Raw genomic sequence first — 18,031 nt, forward strand, 5'->3', positions numbered from 1 at the left:
TCTTCTAATGTTGATAAAGATGTTGTACAATTTGTTTCTCCTCATAACTATAAAATAAACATTAACACTGGAAACATATATGATCTCAAAATTTGGCTTTGTAAAAGTGTCAGTCTGAAACAGTAAAAACAAGTTAACCTGTACCCTTGCTATTTGATCTTTTTTCTTTTTGTATGTCATTTATTGCATATCAATATTTTACATGAATAACAACTCTTTGTGCATGAAACATATTTTAAAAAAAATAAAAACATGGTTGACTAAAGTGCATTCTTTGTGCTTTGTATCTAGTTGAAAGCAGACATTAAGCAAGAATGTTATTATTAGAGCTGGTCAAAAACTGGAATTTCCATCTTGCAGAAAATTCCAATATTATGGCATTTGTTATTGTCCAAATCAAGACAAAAAGTGAAAATATTGAAACTTTGCATGGAATGGAAAGTTACAAAATAATTCAATTTGGAAAGGCAAAATGGTTTGTTTGGCTTAGTTAAAAATTGACCGGTGTCTATGTGGACTGCAGTGGTACCTCAGGGAAGCTGTAGTTTTGATTAACCTGAATCAAAACATTTTGGTTTATTGAACCAAATTAAAATGTTCAGGTTTTGGGTACATTCACCATTAATCTGTGTCTGCCTGTGTTGCTATGGTGCCTCATGAAAATTATATTTAAGGTTCCTTTTGTCCCCCATTCTACCCTATGGGCTGGGTACACAGCCAGAAAATATCTCCCATAATGCATCATCATGAAGCACTGTGGCAGTCCAATCAGAGGTAAGACTGTGGTGCACCATGGGGAATGTAGTCCAGCCAAGGAGCTCAATCTGTAAAGGAAAATGGGAGCATGAGATATCTAAACTACAGCTTCCATAAGACATCATGGCAGCTCAGGTGGACACAGATTATTGTCAAATTGACCCAAAACTAAATATTTTTATTTGATGTAACAAACTACAATGTTCTGATTTGGCTCAGCCAGATATGAAATTAAATATTTTGTTTAATTATTTACCTGAAAAGTTAAAAAAAATGGCAAAATTGAAATTTTCATGCAGATATATTTTAATGGAAAATTCATAACCAGCTCTAATTATTACTGCTTCATAGTATGTATTATCTGACTGTTTCAAAAGTAAACATTACAAAAGCCTTGAGTAGCTTTGTGACATATTTACAACTAGAGCTGGGTGGGACATGGCTTTTTTGTATTGGGAAAAGATTGGTTATTTTAAACCTCCTGTCCCAAATTAAGACAAAAAATATAAATCTCAACAATTTTCAGAAACTGACAATCGAAAAATAATTTGGTTAAGGGTCAATCAAAATATTTTATTTTGATAATTTCAAAATGCTTTGTTTCAATGTTGAGCTTTTTTACTATAATTAACTTAAATGTCAAGATTTGGACAATTTTGAAACTTTTTTCCATTTTTTTAAACAAGAAATTGCTCAAAACTCACAGTTTCCTGCTAAGTTTCAGTTAAGATGAATAAGCATTTTCTACCCAAAAAATTTCTGTTAAAAATTCCCTGTCAGTTCTAGTTTTAACTTCTCAATTATAGTCTCCAGTTTCTGCTGGAACCGAACTACTGAGATATCATGTGGCTCCTCATACTGATAGACACAAATGAGCTTATTTTAAATATTTGGGCATCATAACATTTAAAACTGGAGATAACAAATCGGTATACATCTTTTCAAGTATCCCAAATTAAAGAGAGGTCCTATAGTAGAGAGAAAGGATGGCCTTGTTGTTAAGGCAACAGATGGGGACTTCAGTTCCAATCTCAACTTCTGGCTTCAGTTCCCATCTCAAGTATATACTTTCTGTGTTAGACTGGGCAAATCATGTAGTGCAGCATTTTGTCCTGCAGCAGAAGGCTAACAACGTTTGTTTAAATGAAAGCTAAGATTTGGAAATACTGTTCTTCACCAAAGGGAGGTGCGGGATGGGGGCAAATTTCCTGTGGAAAATTACATGGATATGGAATCACAGAATACATAGTTCTCCAATTATTGCCCATTTTGTTCCTATCTTTGGAAGGCACTTCCTTTATGTATCATTAGTGAAAGCTAAAAGAGTTGATTGCTTTGCTACTATACGTTAACTACACTGGAAATAATGGTGTACGAATATACATAGTAATTTATATTAATGATGCCACATTACTGAAATAAATCTTCTTAATAAAATTCTGTCCTTGGCTGAAGGATTGAAAGTCTCATCTCAAAGGTCCCTCACTACTGCCTTTTTCTAGAGCTTTATGGCTTGGGCCTCTCTGAGAAATATCCTAACCAGAGTTCCAAAAGCTACAAGATAGAGAACATGGAACTCCAGAGATTTTTTTCTCCCTTTAAATCTTTAGACTATGTCATTACTTTTAAATAATCTTTAAAAATTAGGCCTGCCCTGTTGGTAACAGTTGGAACTATACAATTACAGTATCCAGTTTAAGCACTTACCCTGATGGGGGTTGATCTGATCTACAAACGTGAATTCTAGCAGCACAACCCTCATTATCAGTTCCCAACGAAAGTTCAGTTTCTTTGAAAAGTTTTGTTCATAAATAAGAATATGTGAACAAAAAGCTTCTTGCACAAGAGAAACTCCATTATCCAGGCATGGATTTTAAAATAACTTTGTTAGTCTCTAAGATGCCACAAGTACTCCTTTTCTTTTTGCGGATACAGACTAACACGGCTGCTACTCTGAAAAGTGGCAGGACAGTTATTTGCAGAATTATTGTAAAGATTCCTTTTTCTGTTTTAGGGCATCAGCAATAGAGGCCAAATCTGGCTTATTTTATTCACATAAATCATCATGCTGTCCAATTATTTTGGACATCTAAGTATTGATTTAGGAGCCTAATTTCAGGCACAAGTTTCTGATAATTGGAGTGGTAATCTATGTTAATAAAAAATTTGTAATTGAAACTTTGAATATTGTTTTACTGAAAAAAGGAAGAAAAGATGGAGCTTTGAGTCATTGTGTGTATTTGTGTCAGAAAATTCTCATGAATCTTTTACCTTTTTGTCTTCTGTTTCCTCTAATCACCTAATTCCTTAAAAAAAGTGCATGCAAAACAGAGTGGAATCCTAATTCCAGAGAGCTAATATTAATTTAAAATCACCTCAGAGTTAGCAATCGTTTTATGTAAATTATCTATCATTTCTGCATTCCTCATGCTGCCAACAAATAAACAAACAAAAAGTGGTGGCTCAGAATTCATCTGAAATTTTAAGTGTATTTTACAAAATAGGTGATGACCAAGAGAGGTGCTTGTATGAAACTATGTATAAAAAAACCCCAATATATTTTCTTTTAACAATCAAACCTTTTTGTTCAGCATTTCTTTGTCTTATGAGCTTATCTGTACTCTGAAGAGTTGCACCTGTGTGAGCAATGTAATACTTCTAATGGAGTAGGTGGTGGGTCATCTCCTGTTTACCTTCCTAACTGATGTAATTACACTGCAGTGAACGAGACTGCTTGTGTGAATGAGATGAGCAGGAATTGTCTCATTGACAATAAACAAAAGGGAAATCACTACCCTGTTTTCAATGTCCACAATAACAAAAAAGCAAAAGGCAAGCTAACATAACAAATAACGTTAGGTGAAGATTTCAAAAGTGATATCATTGTTAATAATCTAATGGAATTTAATTCAAAAAATAATTAATTGTACCTGATAGCATCCCTTTGACACCTTAAGATACAGTTATATCGCTTTATTATTTTGTTTCTTGCCTATTTCAAAGAATTATCTACATATTAACATGCAGCCCAAACAACAAACATCAGTACTTAGGTCTTCTAAAGGGGGTGGGCCAAATTCAGGGGCAATAAATTAGTTATGCTAACTTAGATTCCATTTTATTCAGACACCTTTACTCCTATTGGCACTCACCCAAAAATGTGTGAGTGACTGGAAAGGAGTCTATGTTGTCATAACAAACACACACAAAGAAGCTCTAAGTATGGGCATGGCCTACTTTTAACAGACACTCTTACACTCACCTGTTAGTTACTTTCTTTTCTGAACTTCTCTCTTCTGTCCCTTGGGCATATCAGTAAAACCTTTTGACTCCTTTTAATGTAAACGCAGCGGGCCAAATTCAGAAATGACATGCCACAGGGTGACCTGTATGTTTCTCTTTGGTGAGTATGAGTCTAAAGATTTCTACAATGTCTAAATAAGATGAAGGCCTTGTCTACGCTGCCACTTACAGCGCTGAAACTTTCTTCGCTCGGGGGTGTGAAAACCCGCCCCCCTGAGCAATGCAAGTTTCAGTGCTGTAAAGCGGCGGTGTAGATAGTGCTACAGGGCAGGGAGCCACGCTCCCAGCACTGGGAGCTATACCCCTCGCAGGGGTGTTTTTATTACAGCACTGGGAGAGCTCTCTCCCAGCACTGGAGCCGCGACTACACAGCCAAGGTAAAGCACTGCCCCGGCAGCACTTTAACGTCGTCTTTGTAGACAAACCCTTAGAGAATGTGGGTAAATCTAAGGTTTCAGAGTAACAGCCGTGTTAGTCTGTATTTGCAAAAAGAAAAGGAGTACTTGTGGCACCTTAGAGACTAACCAATTTATTTGAGCATGAGCTTTCGTGAGCTACAGGTCACTTCATCGGATGCATGCCATGGAAACTGCAGCAGACTTTATTTATACACAGAGAATATGAAAAAATACCTCCTCCCAGCCCACTGTCCTGCTGGTAATAGCTTATCTAAAGTGATCATCAGGTGGGCCATTTCCAGCACAAATCCAGGTTTTCTCACCCTCCACCCCCCACACAAATTCACTCTCCTGCTGGTGATAGCCCATCCAAAGTGACAACTCTTTACACAATGTGCATGATAATAAAGTTGGGCCATTTCCTGCACAAATCCAGGTTCTCTCAAATAAAGTCTGCTGCAGTTTCCACGGCATGCATCCGATGAAGTGAGCTGTAGCTCACGAAAGCTCATGCTCAAATAAATTAGTTAGTCTCTAAGGTGCCACAAGTACTCCTTTTCTTTTTGGTAAATCTAAGGATATCTAAGAGGACTTTCTTAGTTTTCTTAGTTTTCCTTACACTGAAGCCTAGTCCACATTAAAAACCCAACTACGTCACTCTGGAATGTGAAAAATCCATACCTCTGAGTGATATAGTTAAGCCAACCTAACTCCTGGTATAGGCAGCCCTAGGTCAACAGACACAATTTTTCTGTTGACCTGTCCATGGAGGTGGATTAACTCTGCTGATGGGACACTCCCTCCTGTCAGCATAGGGAGTGTCTACAGGGACGCACGGCAGCAATGGAGCTGCAGCGCTACTTTCTGTCGCTTTTCAAATGTAGACAAGCGCTCAGACTTGTTTCCACTCACCTCTCAAATGGTCCAGGAATATTTACCAGTATGATTCCTTTGTTATTTGCATGAATGAAACTAATTGCTTTGTATTACTTTACCTCTTTAACGTTGGCATTAAGCAGTAATACTATACTTCCTAGTTCACTGTTGTCATATTACTTTTACTGAAATAAATTAAGTGAAAAAAATCTACATGGAAGGGAAGTAACCATACTTTATTTATCCTACTAGTCCGTAATGCATAAATTTGCACTCATTTTAGACAGTGATTCTGAATTTTTTGTCCTCGTTCTAGGAGTAGAGATGGTCATTTAAATAACTCATCTGGAAAAAAATGATTTAGATTCTAGTCATAATTAGGAAATTTTAAAAATGTGTAACAAATTATGCTTAGGGGAAAAAAAATATACAAACGGTTTCAGTTCCATGATCGCATCGCCTAACAGATTTTCATGTCTGTATGTTTTGTGAACCCTTGAGTTTGAAGGGGCTGGTTATATGCATTGTACTGATTATTGAGATCCCTCAACTCGTCCTATTGAAAGCAGTAATGAGGGGAACCAGCACTTTACAGGATGAGGCCTGTGATAAGGTATATATCCCACACAGTCTTCAAATGGGCCTGAGAACAACTAACATACTGGGCTGCACTTGGAGAGTGGGCCAGGCTTAACTGAGGATGAAGCCCAGCTAGGGATGGGGTCTGGGAGAGGATTATAAACTAAGGAACTTGAGAGCAGAAGGTGGCTGGCGGCTAGAGTGTGGAGAGTGCTTTTGGCAGGATTATGATGGAAGATTTTCTGACCCCAAATCAGAAGAAGATTCTGTTAGAGAGGGAGAATGGATGCACAGTAGGGAAAAAAAGAAAAGAGTAGAATCAGAGCATGATGATATTAGCAACAAAGCAAAGCTTGGGAAAGTAATAAACCAAAATGTTAAAATTGTAAATTCCCTTGCCAAAGCAATAAGATTAGGTACCATTCAGTTTGTGAAAGCAGCTAACTAGATCAAAAAAAGCATAGGGGATATATTAACAGCCAAGAGGTTGTAATATGGGGATTTTTAGTTGAATGGTCAGACAAAGAACAGGCTGCTAAACTGCTTAAAAACTAAAATGCTTGGGAAAATTAAAATAAATTGCCAGCTACTAAAATATATCCTGCAAAAAGCGGGTGATACATGGAGTGCCATTAGAACTGATCAATGATGAAATACCGAAAGCATAGGAGAAAAAAAAGTGTTAGTGACTAATTAGTAAACAAGGAGGAAAAAGCAAGTCATCTATAGCAGTCCTGATTACATTTCAGAAAGGGACTCTACCTGAGAAAGTAATATTAGGGTTTCAGATCTTTAGAGCCAAGCCACATGTTCCCCTACCCCTACACTGTTATAAGTGCCAATGGTAAGGGCATGTAGCAAATGTTTCTAAAGTGAAAATGAGATATTATAAATGTGTGGAAGAGCATTCCTATGACAATTGCATTGAAGGGGGGTGGAGGTCAAATGTAGCAACTGCAGTGATAACCACAGGCAAGGGTGTATTGTGGCAAGACGAGTTAAGGAGATACAAAAGGCAAAAACTGTTAACATTTTATCTGGAAACTGTAAGACTCTCAAAACATCAGGTGGAGAAGGAAGAGAAAATCAGAATAGGAAAAGGGGAATTGCATACACAGCTTCCTTCTATTAAAATATGATAAACTGGAAGGAATAGGTGATGGTATACTGGTAGTGGAGAAAAAAAAAAGAATAAAGAAAAGTTTTTTGCATTATGATGTAAATGATAAATTGCACATCATAAATGGAAAAATCAGAAAAAAATGAAAATTACAGGAAGGATTGCAGAAAAAATCTTGTATACTAACAATCTGTCAATAGATCAGATTTATGTGATCTGAAATTAGGTTAAGGGTGAAATATGATTGCTATGGGGATCACAATCTTTTGTTGGAATGTGCACAGTTTTACAGCACATGCAAGAACTAAAAGAAAACATCCTGGAAATGAAAACTAAACCAGCTATCCTATGTCTCTAGGAAACATGGTTGGTTAAAAAGCTTCCTTTTAAATTTACAGGTTACTTAGACAAGACTGAAAAGTAGGACAAGGAGGAGTCATTTGCACTTTCATAAAGGATAGACTAAACTACAAAGCCGTAGAGAACAAAAAAGTAATGATGTGGAAGGTAAAGTAATCCCAATTCACAAGAGATTTTTTTCTTTAAAGATCTATAATATCTATAACCTGCGTAGGAAATTAGAATGCTCAGACTTACTAGAAAGACCACATATTTTATGCAGTGACCTAAATAGTCATAATAATTTGTGGGACAGTAAGACAACTGATAAGAATGGCACATGCTTAGAAAACTTCATTAAAAACAAACTCATGATTTTAAACAATGGCACACCAACACCCCAAAACAGATTTAAAGCAGAAAATAGTTTTTTTGCTTAGACCTGGCAATTATAACAGCAGATACTGCAAGTAGATACAACTGGGAAATAAATAGGGAAGAAGGAATGGGGAGTGACCATTTCTCCATACCTTCAACCTTACTTTGCCCTTGAAAACTAATGGAAAAATACCAACCTGGGAGTTTTAAAAAAGCTAACTCAGAGCTATTTACAACTCAGTGTACTGAATTTCTGAATATTCATTGTGTGAGTGATGATGACATAGAGAATTTCAATGCCAATGTAATACAGGGATTAATAGCAGCAGCTATGGTAGCCATACCTAAGATACTGAAATACCCCAAAACTAAAACCTCAGTTCTATAATAGAATGAGGACCGCAAAATGGCACTTAAGGAAAGGAACAAAGTCTATAAAAAGAAAAACAGAAAATGAATAGTAAAGATCCAATGAAATATAGAAGAAGTAAGACAACAGCCGAAAGAATTATTTAAAAAAAGAAAGAAAGAAAAGAAAGACAGGTGGAGGAAGTACCGTAGGTGGATAAATAAAGATACCAAGACACCAGAAATATACAGGCAAATTAGAAGAATGCATAGAATTAAGACAAAGAGTAGTAACTTCCCCTGTTTTATTGGGACTGACACAATAGTTAGAAGGTCTGATAACAAAACAGCAGACATTTAGCAGAAACTTTCTGAGGAGTGAGTAATAATGAAATCAAAGTGCAGCTTTTCTCCCAGATTAAAAGACAATTCATTTAAGAGAATCATGATCTACTATATAGGTGGGGTAAACATGAAGCTACTATACTGAATGAATGGTTTTGTAAATGGGAGCTTGAGAAAGCTATTGCTAACAGCAAGAATACATCCCCAGCTAAAAATAATATATGCAACATTTTAATATCTATTTGAAAGCAGTTTGAGGGTTCACTTGGAATTATATAACAAACTATATGGGAGGGGAAGGAGTGATACCACTAGGGTGTAAACATGTAGTAGTAATTCCAGTTTAAAAACCAGGCAAATTATCTGCACAAGTGGATGTTTATAGATCTATTGACCTTATGTCCTGTCTGGCTAAAATCATGGAGAGAATGGTGAATGAAAGATTCATCGTCTATTTGGAAAACAGTGACATTATAGCTAAGGTACAGTCTGGTTTTAAGAGTGTAAAATGCACCCATTGATCACATTGATAAATTAGAAATTGAAATACAAAACAAAAAATGAGTCACAAAGGTTTCATGATCGCTGTCTTTCTAGATATTGACAAGGCATATGACATGCTATAGAGGGAAGGCTTGTACAAAGTAGATACATTTAGGAATAAGGGGAAGAATATATGGGTGAATTAGGGACTTTTTCAGTAACAGGACCATGGAGATTGGAGTTGGGAAAGTTATGTTGACTATAGCTAAGATTAAAAATGGTACACCACAGGGAAGTATTATCAGCCTGACCTTATTTAATATGATAAATGATCTCCCAAAACAAATAAGTGCTGGGGTCAATCTATTCTCAGATAATTGTGCTCTGTGGATAAGCAGCAGGAATACTGAGGTGGCAGAAAAGAGAATCAATAAAACATTACAAGAGACCTCTGATTAGGGAACTGCATGAGGTATCAAGTTCTTCATTGCCAAAACCAAATGACTGATCTTTACAAAAAAGAAAGTTACAAAGGAATGTAAACTGTATCTGTATGGAGAACAAATAGATAAAGTTAAAAGGTTTAAATTCCTAGAGGTAATATTTGATGCTAAATTACTTTGGAAAGATCATATAGACTATGTTAAAGATATATATACAGGAAGGATTAAACCACATAAAAGTCTTGTTGGGCTAATTGGATAATGGAGCTGAAAGCATTGCTGTTGATATACAGAGCCATAATCAGGCTGGTAATTGATTATGGCTGCCAAGTTTTAGGATCAACATCAAAATCAGAACTTGAAACCACTGGATCTAACTTTCTGGGCTAAAATTAATGGGAATTGTAATAATGAAAACACCAAACAAACATAAGAGGGTTGCTGGGAATTTGATAGGCAAACTATAACACATGACGTTAGAACTCCGCATGCCATTCAAGTTAAATGTGGCTGCAGAAGTTGAAAGACAAGGGAGAGCTAAATGGCATAAAAACTTTTAGTCATGGGAAAATTTGATGTAGACGGAAAGTCATATGTCCAAACATGGATTTAGATTTATTTATAAACTTAAGGGTAAAAAAGAGAGAGTAGGTATGAAAACTGAAGTGTACCAGTCTATAGATGAAAAGTGGAGTCAATTCTGTCAAATATAGACAGATGGGGCCAAATGAGACAAAACAGGAAGAACAGGGACAACATATTGTATATCAAAATGTGGAATAAGTACATCTAAAATAGTACCAACAGACAAACTAGTAACAATACAGTAGCATTAAATTAAATCAGGAATGTACACCCAGGATAGGTGGCTATCTTTTTTTCAATTCAGTCTTAGGCTTTAAGGTGATAAAAGAGGGTATCTCAGTATGTTGTGATTTAATCAATGAAATTATATTTCTAATAACAGATGGGGTTACCTGTAGCATTAGCTTGGACCCTAGTGTATATTAGAACAGCAGAGAATGAAATGGTGGACAAAGCAGATAAAAATGCTTCAAGAAATTGAAACACTGACATGGAAATACCCTGGAGTAAACAGGAATTCAAAAGCCCAGTACAGAAAAATGTTAAAAAAGTAACAGTAAAATAAATAAATAAATACATACATAAATAAATGGACTAACGAAAAATAGAAGATTTTTTTTTTATTGTGCCCTAGAGTTGAAGATAACAATATACTTCAGGGACTGGTTTGGAAAAATGAGCAGATGTTGTTTAGAGTACTAACTGGACATTGTGCCTTAAACAAAAATCTGTTTTGAATGAACAGACACAATGATAGACAATGTACACTCTAAAAGGTGGAAGATAAAACTGATCACCTTGTATGGGGCTTTGATAAATAAAGGGAAAAGCTTTCTGAAAAATTCAAACAGCTTAAGGTAACAAAAGTTACATTGTTATTTAGTAAAAATGTCAGGGAAATGGGATAGTTTTAGAAAGATTCTGTTACATTACCTGAAGGACTCAGGACAGAGCGAGAGAATATAAACTGCTAAGTATTTAGGAATTATAGTTGGCAGCTACAGACTACTCAGTTAAATCTGCTTCACCACTGGAAAAAAAAAAAAAGAAAAAGAAAGAAGGTGGCTGCAGGGAAGAGAGGAAGGACCTCTGCAGTCACTCTGGAATTAGAGAGTGGAGAGATCAGGAAGGTAGCCCACGGCAGGGAATTGGCCCTGGGATCCTCTTATAAACAGAGAATTCTTGAAAGAGGCCAGGAGAGAGAGACAGCCACTGGGAATGGAGCAGGCTGATAAACGGGCAGGAACCAGATTTCCAGTGGAGAGTCCTGGGAGATGTTTGATTGAGAAGTAGAGTAAAGGAAGCTCAAGAAAGAAGAAAGTTCAAGCCCAAGGTGAGTGGAAGTGGGTTTAACTATATATTTTTATGCTGGGATTTTGTTGGGGTAAATCAGGGGTAGACCCTGATAGTTCCAGCCCTGAAAGAAGAGTTAGGCATTTTGCTTCACAGATTTTCTATGTTAAGAAAAGTTGGGTAGGAAGAAGTCCAGAGATGTATCAAAAATTAGTTGGGGATGGAGCAGTCCTCAGTTGCTAGTTATAGGGTCACTGGACTGGAACCTACTGTAGGGGAGTGGGACTGAGTTCCCCTACTAGCCACTGACAAGGTGGTGTGAGGCCAGAAAAGGAGATAGGGATGATGGAAAGCCCTGAAAGAAGGGTCTGAGGACAACGGGGCCTGGGGTTGGGGGTCAAAGCTCTCTTTGTAAGGACTTTTATTTGTTGGACTTACCCTGGAAGGGGTGGACTTAAATCATGACCTGGATTACTGGATGGCTGAGTTACAGGAAAAGACATTACTGCAGAGCCAGAGTGACCTTTGGCAGGGGGCATTAGAGATGAGAGAGCATGTGTCCTCATTTCCAGCCATGAGAAGATGCAGTAGTGGACAGTGCACTCTTTCACAGGGCCCCAGATGTCTTTGTTTCATTAGCAATCCAAGGTCTAAATTTTATGCTTTCCTTGTTTCACTAAATGAAACAAGTTTATGATAACACTATATTCATAAAACACGAAACTTTTTAATACCCCTTTTAATACTCCCACAACAGCTTCTTCAATTAATTGAAAACTTTCCACACGTGACTGATATTCCAAGTAAAGAATTATCATCTATGTTATACTGGGCACTTCCAGAAATACTGTTAAATTGAACAGCTCTGTATGGGGAAATTTAAGTACATCTCATAAACTGTCTTTCAATTGCTTTATGTCCATTTTGGATCTTAACGGGACCCAATTTCCTTTCCATCTTTAATAATACTGCTGTGGCCAGCCTACAAGGGTAGAATGTGGGAACTTACTGTGAAGTTCAGTGTACTTGGCACATGGAGCCACACCGGAGTATCACTTTGCTCAGATAACTACTTTCCTTACCTGCCATTCAGACAATGGAACTTTGTACTGGATTCCCTCCACTGGATTCCCCTGTCCAACTACATTGTTTATATATTTTTTATATTTTTAAAGTTCTTCCCAGCTCTGCTCCAGCATGGTTGTCTCTTGTCCCCTCCCTTACTCTGTCAGTGATACCAGCCTCAAAGCACCATTCCCCCTCTTCATTTACTGATGCTAACTCCTCATGGAATGTCCTCCCAGGACCAGTTCACCAAAACACTACCCTCTCCATATTCAAGACTCACTTCTCTCCACATTCCAGACTCACATCTTCAGCCATGACCACAAGAAATGGGGAAAACATACCATTCAAAGTTCCTTGTGGCTTCAGAGCATATCCCATTTCATTAATCTTTTGGAGTGAAATCTGGCCCCACTTATGCCAGTAGCAGAACTCACATTCACATCAATGGGAACTGACCCATTTACCCTTAGATTGTAAGCTCTTGGGTGACACTATAGATCACACCTGTCTTTTTTTGTTTACTAGGCTGTTACTGTTCCGCTCAAGACTAATGCTTTCCCACTACTGCTTTCCATCAGCTTTTTTTTTTTTTAAGTCTGTGGCCACATCACTAAGGGAGTGTCTGCTTTTTGGACCAATTGTGCCATCTTATTCAGTAAACACTGTCATTCCCACTGGTTAAAATGGGACTAGTCAATAAGTGAGGACCTACTTATTCCTAGATTCCAAAACTAGAAGGGACCATTGTGATCACATAGTCTGACCGCCTGTATATCACAGGCAACAGAATACCCCCACAATAATTCCTAGAGTATATCTTTTAGGGAAAAAATGCTTGATTTTAAAAATGTCCAGTGAGGAGAATCAATCATGACCATTGGTAAATTGTTGCAATTGTTAATTACCCTCACAGTTAAATGTATGCCTTATTTACAGTCTGAATTTATTTAGGTTCAATGGCCAGTCATTTGATTGTGTTACATCTTTGCTATATAGAAGAGCCCATTATCAAATATTTGTTTCCTATGTAGGTACTTATATAGGTACTCTGATCAAGTCACTCCTTAACTGTCCCATAATTAAACTAAAATATTGAGCTTCTTGAGTGTAATATAAAGCATTATTTATAATCCTTTAATCATTCTGGTGGCTGTCTGAACCCTCACCAACTTATCTTACTTACTGAGTAGGAGTACCACTTTCGGGTCCTTTATGTCTTGTACTGTCCCAAGCATGCTGTCAGTGCTTAACAGTTATAATTAGTATAAAAATAACTGGTGCATTAGACAGCACTGAAAGTGCTTTACAATACACTGCACTACATTTTATGACAGGCTGTCATTATTATTTCAACCTGGAGACGAATTTTAGAAGTAATGTGTGTTTGGTTTTCAAGTGTGAAAGTCAGGTGATGAAGTAATACTACTGCAATATAGGACGTGACCAAAGTCTACTGAAATCAATGGACACCTTTTCATTGACTTCAATGGACTTCAGATCAAGCTTCAAATGCATAAAGTCTCCCAATTTGACCATTCCTGAGTAAATGGTAGTTTGCCATAAAACATTATCAAGAACTATTATTTATTGCATCCTACTTAAAAAAACAAGAGTCCTAAATCACTTTATTAAAATGTTTTAAATTATATTGAGCATTTCTTCTACAAATGACTTTCTGTCCTGCCCAGACTAATTCACTTATTTTATCCAGAAACACGGATACAGTCTTGCTTTGTGATGTATGATACCATTTACAAATCCTTTCAAATGTTAAATTTGCTTGTGACAAATTGTATTTTCGGCATTTCCTTATGGAAAGGATGTGTCTGAACCATTAGTCCGTGAGAAATTACTTACTTCTGTTACACAACTTCTGAATTCTTCACTTTTACAAAAATAAACTTTATATTTCTTTGAATAGATTTAGAGAATTCTCAGCCTTGTGCATTCTCCTCTTTGTGGAGAAAGTATAGTGTGGGCAGCACAGTGCTTTCTTATGTTGTTCCTGCATTGTGCTTCAGCACTATCTTGCAATAAACACTTCTATGGATAACAAGAACTTGGAGTCAGTACATCTACCTGTAAAGTTTTCCTGGAAGGAGAAAAACTCAACAAAGTTCTTTCAAGACAGGGAGCCTTTGCTAGAAGCCAGGTGTTACCTACCAAATGTGTTGGGTCCCACAATCTGAGTGTGATTCTGGGTGTATCAGCAGGAGGCACAGGGCCATCTGCCCAGAGGCCCTGTGACTTTGCACTGGCTCCACATCTTCATGCTCCTGAACTGCACTGCTAAGGATGTCCTGCTGCCCCCAGAATTATCACAAAATAAAGGGGAAAGAGGAATCCTACAGTACACAGGGGGTTCCAGTCTGCCTTAAACTTTTGGGCTGATTTACCAATGCTGGAGAAGAAGGGCCAATGTGCCTTTTCCCCAGAATTATTCCTTGCCACACCTTTGCAGTGGAGATCCCTTTGTAGCATCTGCCACAGAGTCGAAGACAAAGGGAAAGTTGCTATAGAGATAGCTGACTTCTTTCTATGGAGGTGACCTCCAGTATATTGGTACTGGGGAGATGGTCTCCCCAGAATGATTAAGAATGTAAGAACAGCCATACTGGCCTTACCAATGGTCCATCAAGTCCTGTCTTCAAACAGTGGCCAGTGCCAGTGTTTCACAGGGTATAAACATAACAGGGCACTTTTGAGTGATCCATCCCCTGTCATCCAATCCCATTTTCTGGCAGATGGAGGTTTAGGAACACCCGGAGCATAAGGTTGCATCCCTGTCCATCTTGGCTATAGCCATTGGTGAACCTATCCTCCTGGAACTTATCTAATTCTTTTTTGAACCTAGGGTATGATTACAAACCATATATTCTAAACACATTTTGTGGTTTTGTTTAGCAGTCAGAATATTTTAGAAAATTCTGCTCAGTTTTTGTTTATTTTCTTCCCAAAAGTAGCGGTGTATTTGATTTACTGTGTAACTCTTGTTCGATTATTGCAGCAGAGGGGACTGAAAAACAAACCTGTTCTGAAATCTGATGATCTTTCTTACATGTTTTCAATTGGAATATATTTTCTTGAGGCAGATGATGAATTCTGAATTGTAAACCTTAGGAGAGCTGGGTGGGTAATCAGATAGAATGTGATTCTATACTATGTAGGCTCTGTCCAGTGGGTAAGCAGTAAGAGCCTATAAAAGTATTGACCTTTTTTTTTCTGTGTGTGTGTCTGTGTGCACAGAATCACAAAACTAATGATGTAGATATAAAAGTCCATGAATATGCATTTTTTTTCTGTATGTAGGTGTTCAATGCAAGTAACAACAGTACGGTTTTACCTTCCGTTTTAGACACTATTTCAAAAAGATGCTGGGCTACAGTGATCCAGAAAGGTACAAACTGCAGTTGCCTGATAGAGCAAGGATTGCTGCTTCCAACTAAAGATTCACTGCTGGTCAAGGACAGGGAATAGTTGAACTGTCACTCTCCCTTGAGGGTTGCGCCAGGAAAGATATCTTCAAATCATAGTCAGGACTCAGTAGGAGACCAGCTGATGGAGCATGAGCAAGGGATGCACTAAACTGGTACTTTCCTCAGCCTTTCACCCTTCCCCAAAATTTGTCACCATTTTTTAGGCTGTTTTGGCTGGAGTGTGCCACCATAGTCAACTTCCAAATGGACTTTCTGTTGCTATGTGTCCTATGCAATGTGCTACAGTGGTTTCAATCAGGGAAACCACATGGTGAATTTATACCAGTGTATGTCTGACCAAACTCATGAGTGACCTACAAAAAGATTAAGGGCCAGATGCTCACTGGTGTAAAATAGGATAATTCCAATGAAGTCAAAGAAGTTACACCAGTTATCGCCAGCTGAGATTCTGGTTCAAGTTATCTCTATAAATGTCTCAATGCAATTTACAAATATTAACTATTTGTACTTAGCAATTTAGTGACAATTAAATAAAATGATTGAATGTGAATTTATATTCCATTGCACACTTATCAAATGTTTCCTTAATTATTTATTTCTCTACTGTGTCTTAAAAAAATAATCACTTGCTACCGCTTTCTAATTATATGACAGTGATACAAACAGAAAATAAATTTATTTGGACAATAGCATTTTAAGTAAAATACAAAATAGGTCTTAATGCTTCCCCAGTACACACACAAATATTAACCATAAAAATGGAACACAGTATGTAATAACTGTAGCAAGTATTTAATCATGATGTGACACTTTTGCCTCCCTCTCCAGCTTGCTGAGTACTTAACATCTGCTGTACATCAGATGGTTCACTAGCAGCTCAGTGAGGCAGATGCTGAGTAAAAAACAGACAATTTAACAAGAAATGGGTGGGCAGTAAAACACCCATTACTACATTTTTTGAGGGGGCAGACTAAAATCCAGTATAAATCCACAGAACAGGAACAGCAAAGGCAATTGCAGCACAAGCTTCTCTAAAATGTCCTAAACTTGATCTGTCTTAACCACATCCATAAGAGATGAGTACAGAAATCTCCATGTTCTTTGTTTCTGCACTGAAACTGCTGATAGGGAGATTAATTGTCCATAAATCAGGTGGTGGACTTGTGGTGTGGATGTTTGTCCTTTAGGAGGTAGACTGAGACTACCAACTCATTCCAAATCAGCCACCAGGTGGTAATATCTGATAATTAACAACCTGGATTTAATTTGCATTAGCAGGATAGAGGTGCAAGGCTAGGGATCCTATTATCAACCCCTTAGGCAATTAAAGGAACAGATACATGCTGCAGAGTTTTATTCCAAAATCGAGGAAATGCAGGTATTTAAATGAAATTCTAGCATGTTAATCAGCAGTGTGCTAATGGCACTTACTGGATCTGATAAATGTCTTCTAAGCTAATCAGGGAATGTAATCAGAAAATACCTACATATTCATGTTATACTAGAGGTGACAAAATGTGTATGGATGACCAGCAGCAGCCACTCTTGTTGTCCCCGTGGAACTGCTTCTAATTGAGGGATAACCAAATAGCTTTTTGGAAGAGAGGGCTGTGCTTGGGTGTATGTAAATCTCAACTGCAGAAACATAGCCAGCTGGGCCCCTGCATAGTGCTTCTGCTTTGAACTGTTGGATATTCCAGGACACTCTGAATCCTGGTCTCATTTGAGATTTAAAACATCCAGAGCTCATACTACTTATCCATTCAAAAGGGAAGCACTAGCTAAGGTTTAGCATAAGATTTGTAAATCAGAGTAGGGATGCTACAAATGAATAGGTAAGATGGTTTGGAGATGAAGAAGTCACAGGGGTTGCGGGGGTTTTGGATGCATGTGAGATGATCCTTCCAACCTTCACTCCAGCCACTGTTCATTCCAGCCAGAGTTCCTTATCCCACAACTTGATTGCAGTCCCTAACCCCCTTCCTAGAACCTACTGTTATTGCACAACTTTTTCAAACTGACCATGCTCCCAGCTTCCAAAATCCTTCCATACTCTCCTATTAAAAAACTTCACATTTATCCAAATGTTCATGCCACCCTAGACTGTCTCCAACCCAACTTCTCTGTGCTGCTGAAATCCTTTACACTTCAGCCCATAACATATGCCCACTTTAATTTCCCTGTGGCCTTAATGGTATTACAAAACAATAATTAAGTCTTTGTATTGATAAATTCAAAGTAATACACATTGGAAAAAATAATCCCAACTACACATATAAA

At 37.5% G+C, this 18,031-nt stretch overlaps 1 protein-coding gene across 4 annotated transcripts in view; it reads right to left on the reverse strand.

The window, feature by feature from the left end:
- BRINP3 (BMP/retinoic acid inducible neural specific 3) overlaps window positions 1-18,031 on the reverse strand; it is a 290,477-nt gene that overhangs the window by 2,305 nt on the left and 270,141 nt on the right. The window lies entirely within an intron of this gene.

The sequence above is a fragment of the Lepidochelys kempii genome, chromosome 8 (assembly GCF_965140285.1).
Source record: "Lepidochelys kempii isolate rLepKem1 chromosome 8, rLepKem1.hap1, whole genome shotgun sequence".
Taxonomy (NCBI): Eukaryota; Metazoa; Chordata; order Testudines; family Cheloniidae; genus Lepidochelys; species Lepidochelys kempii.